The sequence below is a fragment of the Canis lupus genome, chromosome 20 (genome assembly GCF_003254725.2).
Source record: "Canis lupus dingo isolate Sandy chromosome 20, ASM325472v2, whole genome shotgun sequence".
NCBI classification, from domain to species: Eukaryota; Metazoa; Chordata; class Mammalia; order Carnivora; family Canidae; genus Canis; species Canis lupus.
This window is the reverse complement of record NC_064262.1, coordinates 38,946,007-38,959,628: the sequence shown is the minus strand read 5'-3', so window position 1 is coordinate 38,959,628 and position 13,622 is coordinate 38,946,007. Positions and strand designations below refer to the sequence as shown.

Here is a 13,622-nt window from a genome sequence, read left to right as displayed (position 1 = left end):
TGAGAATTTTTGCATCCATGTTCATCAGGGATATTGGTCTGTAATTCTCCTTTTTGGTGGGGTCTTTGTCTGGTTTTGGAATTAAGGTGATGCTGAACCTTTTCTTATGTCTGGAATGTTCATTGCTTTAATGTCTACTGTTCCATAATATTGATGTACTACTCCTACTTCTGAACAGTTGGTTGGTTGAAATGATTGCCAGGACAATGAGGGTTGTTATTTCTCTGCACCCTTGTCCTTTTAGGACAATACTTTCTCTACAGATTTGCATTTTTCAAAAATTCAAAATTGATACATACTTGAGGGGAATAAATCCTTAAGCATTACAAAAATAAAGTGTTTCCTACTACGGCTTGATTTCTTGGGCATCAGTTGTTTAACTGAACTTTCTTTTTGGTATTATTTATAGAAACAAATGGTTATAATGTTAATACAGTGATATTTGTTGCTTCCTCACTGAAATCCCTAATTCCATTTGGTGATTCTCGTTTGCTCCTTTTCTCACCTGGCTGTGATGCACTTAGGGAGTTTGGGGTGGGATATGTGGTACTCTGATTCATTAATGATGACTTGAAATTGTTTTTGTTTTTTGTATTCTTTCTCTGTACATTTCTTTTCTTGGTAGGTACTTTGAGTATCATCCTTTTCTTTTTTGCATTTGCTAGCCACACATTGCTGTTTTGCTTTTCTCCCTAGCAATACACTTGCAAGCTAGACCTGCATTGAACTTGTTCAAGGAAAATTGGGTAATCAGCCATGTGAAAAACTAAAGTGGCTCCTTTCTTCTTTGGAGTGAGAGTCAGTGCCTTTATGATAGATTCAGTCCTGTTAAAAGAAACTTCTGACTCATGGTCAAGGCTGGGTTCTGTATGAAGGCCTGTCTTTGAAACAGAGAGTATTCTGAGAGTGGTAAAACCTAATGTAAATTTAGTCTGTTCAGAGGACACTTTTCCTTGTGGACAGGTACATGTAGATAGGACATGATCTGGTACTGCTGCAACATTTTTGTTGTTATGAGGAGAGCCAGGAAGAAGGAAGTTTCGTTTTACTTTTCAGTATGGGAAAGGGATTTAAGTACTATGGTTGGAGGGAAGGAGCCTTTGAAAAGAAAATATTGTGATTCATTTATTATTTTTTTAAAATTTTAAAGGTTTTATTTTAGAGAGAGTGTGGAGGGGTGGGGCAGAGGGAGAGGGGCAGAGAGTCTTAAGCAGGCTCTGCACTGGGCTTGATCTCATGATACTGAGATCATGACCCTGAGCCGAAACCAAGAGTTGGATGCTTAACTGATGTGCCACTCAAGTGCCCTTGATACATTTAAACGTATTGGAATACTTAAGCTTTTAGGAGACTGTGGTTTATGATTGTAAGTAATGATACTGTGTTTGTCCCATAAAACACTCATTGTTTTTATTGATTTACTTTCTCAGATGCTGTAGCAGGTTTCTGTATTAGTAATGATCTATTTTAATTGATTAGTTCTTTAATATTTATTTACTTATTTAAAGATTTAATTTATTTATTCATGCTAGAGAGAGAGAGAGAGAGAGAGGCAGAGACACAGGCAGAGGGAGAAGCAGGCTCCATGCAGGGAGCTCGACGTGGGACTCGATCCTGGGACTCCAGGATCATGCCCTGGGCTGAAGGCAGGTGTTGAACACTGAGCCACCCAGGAATCACAGTTCTTTAATATTTAAAAATTATTTTTATTATGGTAAAATATACAGTTTACTAATTTTAAGTGTATAATTCAGTGGCATTAAATGCATTTAAATTGTTGTATAAACATCACTATTTACTTCCAGAAAATTTTGATCATTCCAAACAGAAACTCTTTACTACCCCCCCCCCCCCCCGCTGCTCCTGGAAATCTCGATTATACTTTTTGTCTCCATGAATTTGATTATTCTAGAAACTTCATATAAATGGAATCATACAATATTTGTCCTTTTGTTTCTGGCTTATGTTACAGCATAATGTTTTCAAGGTTCGTCCATGATGTAGCATGTAACAGACTTTCATTTCTTTTTGTGAATAAATAATATTACATTGTATGTATATATATGACATTGCTTATCCATTTGTCTGCTGGTGTACACTTGGGTTGTTTCCAGCTTTTGGCTCTTGTGAATAAGGCTGCTATATGAACATTGGTGTACAAGTGTCTCAGTTTGAGTCCTTATTTTCAGTTGCTGGATCAAATAGTAATTCCATATTTAACCTTTGAGAAATTACCAAACCATTTTCTCTACCAGCCATACCATTTTCCCTTACTAGCACCAGTGTGTGAGTTCCACATCTTCACCAACATTTCTTATTTTCCTTTTTTTGATAATAGCCATCTTAAATAGATAAGAAGTGGTATCTCATTGTGGTTTTGATTTGCATTTCGCTAGTGATTGGTGACGTCGACCATCTTTTCATGTGCTTATTGACCATCTGTAGATCTTTGGAAAAATATTCCAGTGTGTGTGTGTGTGTGTGTGTGTGTGTGTGTGTGTGTTGTGTGTATTCCATTTTGTTTATCCAGTGTTTTTGGACACTTGGGTTGTTTCTTCCTTTTGGGTATTATGAATAATGCTGCAGTGAACATTTGGCATATGAGTATCTGACTCCCTGGTTCCAAATCTTTTGGGTATATAACTAGAAGTAGAATTATTTATCATATGGTAATTCTGTATTTAGTTTTTTGAGGAACCACTATACTTTTTTTAAAGAAGATTTATTTATTTATTCCAGAGAGAGGGAGAGAGAGCACACGTGTGAGAGGGAGTGCCTGGGGAGATGGACAGAAGGAGAAGGAGAGAGAATCTCAAGAAGACACCCCAGTGAGCATGGATCCTAATGTAGGGCTCAATTCCAGGACCCTGAGATCATGACCTGAGCTGAAATAGAGTCAGACGCCCAACTGACTGAGCCCCCATACTGTTTTTCATAGTGCCTGCAGTATTTTACATTCCTACTAGCAATGTCCAAGAATTCCAATTTCTCTACATCCTTGCCAGTCCAGTATGTTACTTTCTGTTTTTTAAAAATATGTCTTTATAATAGCTGTCCAGATAGGTGTGGAGTGGGTTTCATTGTGGTTTTGATTTGCATTTCCCTAATAATTAATGATATTGAACATCTTTTTTATATGATCATTGGCCAGTTGTATGTTTTCTTTGGAGAAATGTCTATTCAAGTACTTTGTCCATTTTTTTCTTTTTCAAGTTTTTATTTAAATTCCAGTTAGCTAACACACAGCGTAATATTAGTGTCAGGTGTTGAATTTAACGATTTATCACTTAAATAAACACCCAAGTGTTCATCACAACAAGAGCCCTCCTTAATACCCATCACCATCACCTGTTTATTAACCCATTCTCCTGTATACCTCCTCTCCAGTAACCCTCAGTTTTTTCTGTATAGTTAAGTCTATTTCCCGGTTTGCTCTCTTTCTTCCCCTCTGTGTTCATCTGCTTTGTTTCTTAAATCCCACATATGAGTGAAATCATATGGTATTTGTCTTTCTTCGATTGACTTATTTTGCTTAGCATAGTACTCTCTAACTCTATCCACTTCATTGTAAATGGGAAGATTTCATTCTTTTTTATTATGTTGCCCATTTTGAAGTAGATCTTTTGTTATTGTTGTAGCTCTTTATTCTGGGTACTAATCCTTTATCAGATACATGGTTTGTAAATGTTTTCTCCCATTTCATGGTTTGCCTTTTTACTCTTTTATAGTGTCCTTTGATACACAAAAGTTTCTAATTTTGACAAAGTCTACTTTATATTTTCTTTTGTTGCTTGTGCTTTTGGTGTTATATCCAAAAAAAAAAAAAAAAAAAAGAAAAAGAAAAAAATCATGGTCAAATCCATCATGAAGCTTTTCCTATGTTTTCTTTTAAATGTTTTATAGTTTTAGCTTTTACATGTAGATCTTTGATACATTTTGAGTTAATTTGTATATATGGTGTAATGTAGGGGTCCAACTGCATTTTTTGGTATGTGGATGTCCAGTCTCCCCAGCACTATTTAAGAGTCCTTTCCCCATTGAATTGTCTTGCATCTTTATTTGAAAATCATTTGACTGTAAATGTGAGTGTTTATTTTTGGGCTCTCTTCTGTTGACATATATGTGTCTTTATGCCAGTACCACACTGTACTAATTACTGTAGCTTTGTAGTAGGTTTTGAAATCAGGATGTGAGTTTTTCAACTTTGTTTTTTTCTCATGATTGTTTTTGGCTCTTTTGGATCCCTCGAGATTCCATGTGAACTTCTAGGATGAATTTTCTGCAAAAAATGTCATTGAGATTTTGATTAGAATTGCATTTAATTTGTAGATTGCTTTGGATAGTATTGTTATCTTAACAAAATTAAGTCTTCCAGTCAATAACCATGGATGTCTTTATGTTTGTTTTGGTTGTCTTTAATTTCAACGGTGTCTTGTAATTTTCAGTGCACAAGTCTTTCACCTTTTTGGTTAAATTTTTTTTTCTAAAGATTTTACTTATTTATTCATGAAAGACAGAGAGGGAGAGAGAGGCAGAGACACAGGCAGAGGGAGAAAGCAGGCTCCATGTAGGGAGTCCAATGTGGGACACGATCCTGAGACTTGACCCCGGGACTCTGGGATCACGCCCTGAGCCAAAGGCAGATGCTCAACCGCTGAGCCACCCAGGCATCTCTTTTTTGGTTAAATTTATACTTGAGTTTTTTTTTTTCAATGATGCTTTTATAAATGGAATTTTTTTCTTAATTTCGTGTTTGTACTGTTCATTCTTAGCATATAATACAACTGATTTTTGCATGTTAATTTGTATCCTGCAACTTCTGAGTTCATCTATTAACTCTGATTTTTTGTGGGGGAGCATATAGATTCTGTAAGGCTTTCTTTCTTTCTTTTCTTTTTGTAAGAAATATATAAGATCCTATCATCTGCAAAGAGAGATAATTTTATTTCTTTTCCAATTTGGATGCTCTTTCTTTCTTCTTTTTTTCTTTTTTGTTTTGTTTGCCTAATTGCTCTAGTGGGAACTTCTAGCACTATGTGGAACAGGTGAAAGCAGGCATCTTTGTTTGAGGGGGAAAGCTTTCAGTATTTCATCATTAGTATGATGCTAGCTGTGGGTTTTTCTTATTTTTTTTGTTTAGCTGCAAATTAATTTCCATTTCACTTAGTTCATGCTACTACTTGTTAGTGGCCCTGCTTTGCACGTTGTTTTTATCTGTAAAAATGTATCACCTGAATATGGGCATTTAATCTCATTCTTCCTCTCAGAATTCATGCCTCATTTTGTTGGTAGTTTTGTGTCTTTCCTCAGTCCTGATTCTTTCTTGCCATAAAGTTAATACTCACAGTGAAGAGAAGATACTAAAAACTTATTTATATAATTCTAAAGAATATTTTTTAATAATTTTATTATTTTATTTTTTAAACAGTAGTTTATTTTTTTTAAAGATTTATTTATTTATTTATTTATTTATTTATTTATTTATTTAATTATGATAGACATAGAGAGAGAGAGAGAGAGGCAGAGACACAGGAGGTGGGAGAAGCAGGCTCCATGCCCGGAGCCTGACGTGGGACTTGATCCTGGGACTCCAGGATCGCTTCCTGGGCCAAAGGCGGGCACCAAACCGCTGAGCCACCCAGGGATCCCTTTAAACAGTAGTTTAAAATTACACAAGTTAACCTGTGGTTATTGTTGGAAAAGTAGAAGGTAGAAATGGGTAAAACACATTTATTTAGCTCAGATCTTACTACCCAGAGTGAGTTATTTATTTATTTATTTATTTATTTATTTATTTATTTATTTATCTATCTATCTATCTATCTATCTATTTATTTAAGATTTTATTTATTTATTCATGAGAGACACACACACACAGAAGGAGAGAGAGGCAGAGACACAGGCAGAGGGCAAAGCAAGCTCCATGCAGGGAGCCTGACACGGGACTCGACCCTGGGTCTCCAGAATCAAGCCCTGGGCTGAAGGCATTGCTAAACCGCTGAACCACTTGGGCTGCCCAAGATATTTATTTTTTATGGTTCCCCTCAGACTCCTCTAATCAAATGAAAATGATTTGAAAGTTGAATTTGAAGATAAGTTATTTAAAGTCAATCTGATCTTCGTGAATCAACACATAAGAGTGGCTCCCAGGGTGGCTGGGCGCGGTGCACTTGGTTAGGTGTTGGACTCTTGGTTTCAGCTTGGGTCATGATTTTGGGATCGAGCCCTGCCTGGGGTCCGTGCTCAGCATGGAGTCTGCTTGAGATTTTCTCCCTCTTCCTCTGCCCTTTTCCTCTCTCTCTCTCAAATAAATAAAATCTTAAAAAAAAAAAAGTGGTTCTCACATGTACTTTCACTTGGGGATGTTCTAGCTAATTCTTCACTCCATAGAAACCATGTAGTTTAAAATAAACTACAATGTTGAGAGAAAGGAACTCATGCAGTTGTAGTCAGTGGAAGGTTGGTGGAAGCATTTCAGACATTTAATATGAAGGTATAAGTAGATAGAAATTGTTAAAGAACAATTCAGCCCTGAACATGTAGACTTGGAGATGAGTTTAGTTATGATTTAGAGATGGAGGATAAAGATGGTATGGAGATTAACAGGTTACAAAGATTGGGTAGTTGGATCAACTACAGTTGTTGGAAGAAAGGAACGTTAAACTGTGCTTCTTGGCAAAAGTGGAAGAGTAAGATATTTTTTTGAGATAATGAAAAACATAGGTAGTAACATGAAGTTAAAAGTATAAGTCTAATTGGCAAGTTAAGATATCTCATTGAATTTCTTTTTTTTTTAATTGATTTGGTAGACATTTGTTGAAGATCTGGTATCTAGGCTCTGGGGAATAATGAAGGAAGACGGCACAGCTCTATCCAAAGACCTATAATCTAGAGGATTGTGAAAATTATATTTGGGAAGTTGTGTTTTATGAAGATAATAGTTTAAACAGTGCCAGTGGATAAGAATTTTTAGCTAAGGATTATATATATATATTAGGATTATATATTCATGGAATTTAGGTCTGGAACAGACCACAATGATGTAGTTCAATCTTTGTTTTCCTTGTTTTTTTTTTTTTCTTTTTTTTAAGATTTTATTTATTCATGAGAGAGAGAGAGAGAGAGGCAGAGACACAGGCAGAGGGAGAAGCAGGCTCCATGCAGGGACCCTGATGTGGGACTCGATCCCGGGACTCAGGATCACACTCTGGGCCGAAGGCAGGCGCCAAACCACTGAGCCACCCAGGGATCCCAACGTTTGTTTTTCTGATATCAGCAAGGTCAGAGATGTATAGTGACTTGCTTATGGTCACCCAGTTTGGATGTTTAGGTCTTGAATTCAGATCCTAATTTCCCGTACAGGGCTTTTTCTCCTATATATTGAATCTTGGAAAAAAAAGAAAAGTCAGAAGAAGATAGGAATCAGTCTAGAAATATTCATCAGATGCCTTCTATATAGTAGAATTAATAAAGGAAACAAACATTCCTGTTTTTGAGGAGTTTATGCAAAGGATTCTTTCATTTGTAATAGAAATCCATCTCAAATTGAAGGAGAAGGGAGAATTTATTATTTCATGTAACCAGAAAAGACATGAGTGAATCTGGCTTCAGGATAGACTGGGATCAGGGCCTCAAGACATCAAGACCACTCTGTCTCCCTCTTGCATTTTGGCATATGTCTATGTATTAAATTCTTTTTTTTTTTTTGTTAAATATGCTTCTTTCATGATTGGGAAACATAGCTCCTGGCAGCTCTGGGGTTATATCTTTATAGTGCATGATGGAATAGGAAAGAGCTATTTCCTGTTGGAAAGACTTCAGGGAATGAATGATATATAGCCCAGTCTACTTCACTTGCCATCATGTGGTTGAAGGTGTTCTACCTGACAGCCCTACTGAATCACATAAAGTGGGAGAATTTCTGTAAAGGGGGAGGATTAGGAATGCTGGGCATATAAAACAGTAAGGAGGGGATCCCTGGGTGGCGCAGTGGTTTAGCGCCTGCCTTTGGCCCAGGGCGCGATCCTGGAGACCCGGGATCGAATCCCACGTCAGGCTCCCGGTGCATGGAGCCTGCTTCTCCCTCTGCCTGTGTCTCTGCCTCTCTCTCTCTCTCTCTGTGACTATCATAAATAAATAAAAATTAAAAAAAAAATTAAAAAAAAAATAAAACAGTAAGGAGGGAAGACTGCCTGACATGCGTACACACCATGCACACAAAACCATAGTAGGTGTCAAATATAGAAGTAGAATGTGCCATAGGAGTTCAGACCCTGGGACGTCAGGAAATATTCCTCAAAGTGAAATAACGGAGTCTTGGTGAGTGAATAGGATTTTTGTAAGTGAAGAGGAAGCATGAGTGGAGATCCAGGCAGTAGGAAACAGTGAGGTATGAACTAGAGACTTATGCAAAATGTTTTTGGAGAATTGTGAGTAGACCAAATCCTGTGACTTAGAGAAGACTGGGAAGATGTGTTTGGCTTAGAGTGTGAAGGGCCCTGAATGTTAGGATAAGGAATTTGACCCTTACTCTGTGGGCAGTGAGGAACCATTGAAATATTTTGATCAAGGGAAAAAAGGTATTTTAGAAAGGTAAATGGAGGAGCCTAAGAGTGATTTTATTTTATTTTATTTTATTTTATTTTATTTTATTTTATTTTATTTTATTATTATTATTTTTTATATTCTTAAAAATATTTTATTTATTTATTCATGAGAGCACAGAGAGAGGCAGAGACACAGGCAGAGGGAGAAGCAGGCTCCATGCAGGAAGCCCAATGTGGGACTTAGTCCTGGGACCCTGGGATCGCGACCTGAGCCAAAGGCGGATGTTCAGTTACTGAGCCACCCAGGGGCCCCTAAGAGTGATTTTAGATCAGAAAACTTAGATAAAAAAACAATGGAATTTATTTCCAGAGGAGCTAAGCTATACTGTTCCTAATATGAAAAACATATAATAATTGTGAACAGATCACTTACCTGTTTTCTATTTGCCTTTTCAGTAAAATAAATATGCTTATCTTTCCTCATATGAGATCAGAGTTCATATATAATTTTAGTAAGAAAATATTATGGGGACACCTGGGTGGTGTGCTTGAGCTTTAGAGACACTATGGAATGCTTATGCAGATGGAATGTGTGTATGTATGACATAAGGAAATACAGTGTACTTAATTCTTTTTTTTTTAAAGATTTATTTATTTATGATAGACATAGAGAGAGAGACAGACAGAGAGAGAGAGAGAGAGGCAGAGACACAGGAGGAGGGAGAAGCAAGCTCCATTCCGGGAGCCCGATGTGGAACTCGATCCCGGGACTCCAGGACCGTGCCCTGGGCCAAAGGCAGGCGCTAAACCGCTGACCCACCCAGGGATCCCAGTGTACTTAATTCTTAAAAATCGTTATGGGTTTTAAAAAAAATTTGAAAATAAAACTTGTGAGAGTCTCCTTTTAACTCATTCTCCCACCCTGTCCTCCCAATATAGCCTTGTTTCTCCCTTCACCCAGTTCAGGTAACTACTATTAGTGGTTGGTATTTCAGACTCTATGTATAGCTAAAATATATGTATGTACATACGTTTTTCAGAGTAAATAGTGGAGTGATAATTTCAAACACTTATGTAGTATTTACTTTGTACTAGGTACTATTACATATGTTAGCTCTTTAATCCTCACTATAATTCTGTGAAGTATATATTATTCCTATTTTAAAGTTGAGGAAACTGGGACACAGGAAGGCTAAGCACCTTGCCTAAGGTTATATAACCAGTAAGTGCTAGAGCTAAGTTTCAGACCCAGGCATTTTGCTTTTGGAGCTTGTGTCTTCAGCCACTAGCTTTAGTGGGAAGATGCCTCCCTCCCTGTGGGGACTAAGAACAAACCTACCTTTGTCCCAGATCATCTACTTGAGAAAACAAATCTTGGTTTTGCTTTTAAAACCTTTTAGGTAAACACTTACTATGTATCATTGGTCTTTTAAAGCTGTCATCTTTTCTCTCATGTAGTGCTTTTTTGAGGGGGTAAATGTCAAATTCCATTTTGAGAATCTGTTAAATGTTACAGACCATCTCTTTTCAGGAACATCCACGTATGCAAAAATAAAATTTTACTGGGCATATCAGAGTATTTATGGACTTTAAGTTCATCTTTGGACTGAGCTGAAAAAAATCTTTACTTGCAACATTTCAATTTGTCTTTTCTCTCCATTGTGTACACATTTTTTTAGCCTGCTCTTATGTTATTAATTTACCTTTTTTAAAAATTTTTTTATTTATTTATGATAGTCACACACACAGAGAGAGAGAGGCAGAGAGAGAGGCAGAGGGAAAAGCAGGCTCCATGCACCGGGAGCCTGACATGGGATTTGATCCCGGGTCTCCAGGATCGCGCCCTGGGCCAAAGGCAGGCGCTAAACAGCTGCACCACCCAGGGATCCCTAATTTACCTTTTTATATATTGTTTCTACTTCTTTTGCTTGTTTCTACTTCTTATTTTGCCATTTTTTCTTTTTTTAGTATCATTACATACTCATATATTTTTATTTAATTCTGTATGATAGAATCAGTCATTCTGATTGTAATTCTCAAATTATTGTAATGCATTTAAAGTTCTCCTGTGAGGATTTTTTCTGACTGTACAGATAGCTGCTTTCATCCTTGTTTTGATTAATGGCTGTATTTGGTCTTAGGTTCTAAAGTCTGTGCCTTTTTAATTTTTTTGAGATAAATATCAGTTATATAAAATTTCCTTTTTACTCTGGTAAAAAAAAAAAAATTCTTCTCTTTCCTGGGATTAGTTTTCTTTCATGATACTTGTCACCTTTTGCATGCTATTTTCCTTTCTGGTTTTGTCTTTTCAAGAGGTAGTATTATTGAGATACAATTCACAAACCATATAGTTCACCCTTTAAAGTATGCAATTCACTTGTTTATAGTCTGTTTACAGAGTTGTGCATTCATCACCACTGTCTAATTCCAGAACAGAAACAGAGTTTACCCCCTATGTTTTCATCTAGGAGTTTTATGGTTTCAGGTCTTACATTCAAATCTTTCACCCATTTTGAGTTGATTTTTGTATATAATGTAAAGTAGAAGTTGGGTTCATTCTTTTGCATGTAGCTGTCTGGTTTTCCCAGCACCATATTTGCTGAGGAATCTACCCTATCTTCATTGTATATTCTTGGCTTCCTTATCGTTAATTAAGTGATAATTTCTGCATGGGTCTGTTTCTGTTCCTTTGATCCTTTTTTCCTTCCTTTTTTTAAAAAATATTTTATTTATTTATTCATGAGAGACACACAGAGAGAGTCCAAGACGTAGGCAGAGGGAGAAGCAGACTGCCTGTGGGGAGCCTGATGCGGTATTCAGTCCTGGGATCCTGGGATCATGCCCTGAGCCAAAGGCAGATGCTCAACCATTGAGCCACCTGGGCACCCCTCTTTTTTTAAATATGTTTTTATTCCAGTTAACATATAGGGGAACATTAGTTTCAGGTGTATGGTTTAATGATTCAGCACTTACATACACACCTAAGTGCTCTCCTTAATCCCCATTATCTATTTAACTCACCCCCCACTTCTTCTGGTAACCCTTAGTTTGTTCTCCATAGTTAAGAGTGTGTTTTTGGTTTTCTTCTCCCCCCCCCCCCACCGCTGCCATGTTCATTTGTTTTGTTTCTTGAATTTCACATATGAGTGAAATCATATGGCATCTGTCTTTCTCTAATTTTATTCACCTAGCATTATACTTTCTAGATCCATCCATGTTGTTCCAAATGGTAAGATTTCATTCTTTTTGATGAGTGAGTAATATTCCATTGTGTAGATATACCACATCTTTATCCATTCATCAATTGATGGACATGTGGGCTGCTTCCATATTTTGGCTATTGTAAATAATGTTGCAACAAGCATAGGGGTGCATATGTCTTTTTAAATTGGAATTACTGGATCATATTATGGTAGTTCTATTTTTAATTTTTTGAGGAATCCTTTATATTGTTTTCCACAATGGCTACACCAGTTTGTATTCCTACCAACAGTGCAAGAGGTTTTCTTTTTCTCCATATCTTTTCCAGCACTTGTTGTTTCTTGTGTTTTTGATTGTAGCCATTCTGATGTGTGAGGGGGTATCTCTTTGTGGTTTTGATTTGCCTTTCCCTGGTGATGAATGATGTTGAGCATCTTTTCATGTGTCTGTTGGCCACTTGTATGTCGTCTTTGGAAAAATACCTATTCATGTCTTCTGCCCATTTCTTAACTGGATTATTTGCTTTGGGTGTTGAGTTTAATAAGTCTTTTATATATTTTGGATATTAACCCTTTCTCAAGTATGTCATTTGCAAATATCTTCTCCCATTCTGTAAGTTGCCTTTTAGTTTTGTTGAATGAATTTCCTTTTCTGTGCAGAAACTATTTATTTATTTGAGAGGGCAGGTGAGGGAGAGAGTGTGTGCCCACTATTGAGCAGGGGAAGAAGAATAGAGAATTTCAAGCAGATTCTCCACTGAGCACAGAACCCGAGGCAAGGCTTTATCTCATGACTGTGATGTCATGACCTGAGCTGAAACCAACAGTCAGATGCTCAACAGACTAAGCCACCCAGGTGTCCTACAGAAGCGGTTTATTTTGATGAAGTTTCAGTAGTTAATTTTTGCTTTTGTTTCCCTTGTTGTGGGCGACATATCTAGAAAGAAGTTGCTATGGCTGATGTCAAAGAGGTTACTGACAGTGGTCTCCTCTAGGGTTTTAATGATTTCCTGTCTCACATTTAGGTCTTTAATCTATTTTGAGTTTAGTTTGTGTATGTTGTAAGCAAGTAGGACAGTTTTATTTTTCTGCATGTGGCTGTCCTGTTTTCCCAACACCGTTTGTTGAAGAGACCGTTTTTTTTCCATTGGATATTGTTTTCTACTTTGTTAAGGGTTAGTTGACCATATAGTTGTGGTTTCTTTTCTGGGTTTTCTATTCTGTTCCATTGACCTGTGTGTCCTTTTGTGCCAGTACCATATTGTCTTGATGACTACAGCTTTGTAATATACCTTGAAGTCTAGAATTGTGATACTTCCAGCTTTGCTTTTCTTTTTCAAGGTTGCTTTGGCTATTCAGGTTTTCTTTTTCTTTTTTTTTTCTTTTTTCTTTTTTGTGGTTCCATATAAATTTTAGGATTGGTTGTTCTAGCTCTATGAAAAATGTTGATGATATTTTGATAGGGATTGCATAAAATGTGTAGATTGCTTTGGGTAATAGAAACATTTTAATGATATTTATTCTAATCCATGAGCATGGAATATTTCCCTTTTCTTTCTGTTATCTTCAGTTTCTTTCATCAATGTTTTATAGTTTTCAGAATACAAGTTTTTAGCAATTTAGTTAGGTTTATTCATGAGTATCTTATTATTTTTGGTGCAGTTGTAAGTGGGACCGATTCCTTAATTTCTCTTTGTGCTGCCTCATTTTTGCTGTATAGAAATGCAGTGGATTTCCATATATTGATTTTGTATCTTGTGATGTTACTGAATTCATTTATCAGTTCTAGCAGTTTTTAGGTGGAGTCTTTAGGGTTCTCTCTATATAGTAAGTCTTCTGTAAATAGTGAAAGTTTTACTTCTTCCTGCTGAATTGG

The 13,622-nt window shown here is 36.6% G+C and overlaps 1 protein-coding gene across 10 annotated transcripts in view; it reads left to right on the top strand.

Annotated features, from left to right (window-relative positions):
• The window catches only part of DOCK3 (dedicator of cytokinesis 3), a 508,844-nt gene that overhangs the window by 11,422 nt on the left and 483,800 nt on the right, over window positions 1–13,622 (top strand). The gene's annotated exons all lie outside the window — the stretch shown is intronic.